Genomic DNA, 4155 nt, shown 5'->3' with positions numbered 1-4155 from the left:
GTTTCTGGCTTAATGATAAACCATTTGGGACCCCTTTCTAGAATATATTGGAGACGATGGAGGTTTCAGGGTACATTCCTAGGTCTTGATGTGCTGTCAGGGTATTGCTGTGTTTGATTCCCCTTGGTACTATGACTGTGTAAACCTTCAGTTTTTTATTTAGTTTGTTTTTTTTGTTTTGGTTTTTTGCATGTATGTGTGGAGAGTAAGTTCTGTAAAAACAAAAAAAGAATAAGAAATATATTTGTCAGGGATGTAAGTATTTGTATGAACCTGTGTTCATGTGTTTCATGCTGTACTGACAAAGCTAGAAATAATTAAGAGCTAAATCCTCAAAAAAATAAAAAATAAAAATTGAGTGGAAGATCTACTGGAACAATGTTTCATTGAAACTTAAATGAGAAAGTTAAAAAGGTACTAAGGACAACATTCTGTCTACACTTACTATTTTTAAAGGGAGTACAGAGAACAGATAAGGAGCGTCATCATATGGTGCAACTGAGGCTCAGCAAAACCAATAAGCTTGTGGTGGACTACAAGAAGAACAGCAGGTCTCCTGTCCTGGTTGTCAAAGGAGTTGAAGTGAAGAGGTGGAACTCATACATTTACCTTGGGATCCAAATCAATAAAAAACAGGACTAGACTCACAAAACTGAAGCCCTCTTCAGGAAAAGAAAGAGCAGACTGTTACAAAGTTTACTGAACTGACTTTGTTACGTGTTGCTGTTCGAGCCCTGATGTATGTCTGTTAGTATGTCAGGACTTATTGCTGACACTAAAAGTCAATATATCCAAGTAACTCAAAAAGTGAAACAAGTAAACTCTTACTCGTGCACTCGACAGAAAGAGAAAAGATGAATGCAGATTGAATGCTCAAAAATTGTGATCTAACATCAATTTTCACTTTAAAGTGACACAGCATCTACTACAAAGATTTTGCAAACCAGAAAGGGTTTTAGACATGTGTTCGAGATCAAAAACTAAAACAACTTTACTGACGATGCTTTCAGTCCTTAAACTATCATCAGGTATGAATTATTGACTATTGGTCCAATGTGTTTTTTCTGTTTTATTTGTCTTTTTAGTTATTTACCAATGTGTTTCTGTATTATTGCCTTTTTTAGTCATCCACTGTACAAGCCACTGTTGGTCAGTTTATTACTGTGTTTAAATGTGCTTGTATAAATTAAATTTACTTTACTTACTTACTAGGTAATATTTTGTTCCATACCCAGGATTCTTGTATTCACTTATATGGAAACATGTATGAAATCACTTTAACATAGTGGCCATAATCAACATCATCATCATTATCATCAGGTCTCATGTTATCTTTATCTGTTTCAATACTGAACTGCTTCAAAGAGTCAAACCTCAGACGACATCCTCAGACATCAGAGTAATGCATCTTCTGTTATTCACAACATGGTACAGAAACAGAATATGCCAACTGGTCAAATCAGTTCCTCATTTATATTGGGGACATTAAGATGTTATTTATGTATCAGGCTCAGCTTTAACACTTTATTATATGGTCATCAATTTGTAAGAATTTCTAATTTTGTTTACAACCAGTTTGTGGGCTTAAAATAAAGTGCCAGAGGAAAATGCCCCTACATATTTGATAAGACCATTCTGTAGTCAGAAATGTATTATTTTGTCTTTTGTCAGAATTACACACAACAAGGTTAAAAAAGAGGAACCATTATACCACCCTGCTGTAATTGACTGACTGAACGAAATAGTATTCAGTGTTTCCTGTGAAGGTAAGCAATGTGTCCCTGCAATGAAGTGTCTGTACAATGTTATAAAGGGTATTTCTTTGTTACTTTAAACGGAATTTCAGCAAAAATTACCTTTTTTAAATGCACATATAATTTTTTCATTCCCAACTCGTAGAAAAGCCTTTACATATCAAAGGACATTTATTTATGGTGTAACAGCATGTTTTCATTCTTACTGAGATTATGATTCCACGTTTATAACTGAGTTTGCAGTCCTCCTGAGTGAGAATAAAATAGATTTTGAGCTTTTGGGCCTCTCAATTGCTTGGTTACAATTTCATACATAAATAGTGGTTAAACACAAGCCATCAATTATACACCAAAGATATTTAATTGTATTTAATTTATTTATGTGTCTTGTATAAATTTGGTTCCAGTGTGTGTCAGTGTTTAATCTGTAAAACATATCACTGAACATGATGCCAGACTATACAATATGTCAGATTAAACAAGTTATACAGCTCACCATCAGAGACTCCAAGTAGCATCAGCAACAGTCCAATCACAGCTTCCATATCTCCTCAGTGTTTTGATCCAGTCAGCAGCTTCCAGACAAACCTTTCTACTTAAAAGCAAACATGCACATCCTACACTGAGAAAATGTGTCCTTAAAGTGATCAACCTTAGAGAGGAGAGGAGAAAAATTAAGCAATTTTAGTTTTACTTCCCTTTTAGCCCAGAAGGAGAGAGCCACAATGTTAGGATGGACTGACTGGAAGAGATAAAAACATTCCTCCCTCATACTAAAAGAGGATTTGAAACTGACAACTGATATTTATAAGATGACCATACTCCAACATTAACAAAGTACTTAATAAAAAAAAACACATGCCATATCTTCATGTCATCATTTCTGAAAATTTAAGCATTACAACATTAATGATAAGTTCAGGTTAATCAAAATTCACAACCTGAAATTTTGTGTTCTCAGTTCAACTATAAAGCTAAAAGTAGATGAAATATGATTTACTATACTATATACATTGTTGAGTCAATGTAGTGAGCATGAATTTGAGTTGTTATCAAGTGATTTTGACAGCTTAATGATCAATAATAATGATTGCAGTGTTATATGTTTACATCATGTCAGCCTCTAGATACAGTAGTGAACAGTATGATATATTTCTCTGTAATGTTACTGGTTTGAAGCTCATCTGTATAATTCCTCATGTCTCTACCTCTCCTTTCTCTCGTGTCTGTTGATTGATTTACCAGGTCTGCTTTACCTTAAACTGGCAACTGTTGCCATAAAATATTAAAAGACATTGTACTTGCAATGAAACAAAACTTGCAATAAACAGGTAAATTTTACACTCAATATCTAATGAGGAAAATCACAAATAAAGCCTCTTAATGCAGTAACAGCTGTATGATAATATTTATTGATCATTATTCTTCTTGAAATGTTTCTCAACAGAGAGTTTCATTGAATACAGGATTATACATAAACAACAGTAACTCCTCTGTAAATAAGTAAAGGAAAACCTCACACATATTAATACTGATGATGACTGTGGAAGTTTTATTTAATACTCAACAGTCATTAAAGGTAGAGTTCATAATCAAAATATCAACAAAAAGGTATTTACCTAAACTTACGGGAGGCACACATGATTTTATTAGTTTCAATAGACGATGATGTGGAAATCTATAGTACAATAATTCCCAAATGGCATTGAAATGAGTTGCACTATTAATATAACAATATAAGCTTTATTCACAATATGACTCTTGACTTCAGGATAAACTGCTGTGAGCCTCCAGATGATTTATCACTCTCCAAATGCAGCAGTGCACTGAAACTTTACAACAAGACAGTCTTTCCACATTAAGTAAATATGTAAACTTTCACCAAGTCAACAACCAGTGAAGTGACCAAGTAAAAAGGTTCCTGATACAAATGCAGAAAACACTCACAGACCTTTCTATAGGAACTTATTCATAGTGAGCTGCTAAGAAGTGAAATTAAAAAATATGAAAACAGAAGATAGTTTCTATTCTACACCCTATTTTCACATCCATAAAGACACATGACCAATCACAGCAGTTGAGGGGAGGATATAAGGTGCTGGTTCCAGAAAGTTAAAGTTCAGATGCAGAACTTCTTATTTCAACCATCAAAACAGAGTTCTCTTGATGTTCCCTCTTTCGAGGGACGGCAGAGCCTTTAGCTTCCTCGTATTTCTTCTTCTTCCAGACAAAATAGACGGCGCTCCCACTCAATATAAGAATCACCACAGCTGCTCGCAAACCAAATATGAGCAGGGCATGATCTGTTCATACAAAGAGACACAAAAATGACATGTCAAGTTATTGTTGACAGGAGAGTTAATTTACAGCAATATTTGATTGGTATATGTGTAATGTGAGT

General features: G+C 34.2%; 1 protein-coding gene across 1 annotated transcript in view; it reads right to left on the bottom strand.

Moving 5' to 3' along the window:
- Positions 1-4155, bottom strand: part of LOC118333815 (hemicentin-1-like) — a gene marked incomplete at its 3' end in the record, with an annotated part of 27732 nt that overhangs the window by 14037 nt on the left and 9540 nt on the right.

The sequence above is a fragment of the Morone saxatilis genome, unplaced genomic scaffold (genome assembly GCF_004916995.1).
Source record: "Morone saxatilis isolate NCDOM2014 unplaced genomic scaffold, NCSU_SB_2.0 Contig22, whole genome shotgun sequence".
Classification (NCBI taxonomy): Eukaryota; Metazoa; Chordata; class Actinopteri; family Moronidae; genus Morone; species Morone saxatilis.
Note: the sequence above shows the minus strand (reverse complement) of the source record. Positions and strands in the feature narration are given on the sequence as shown.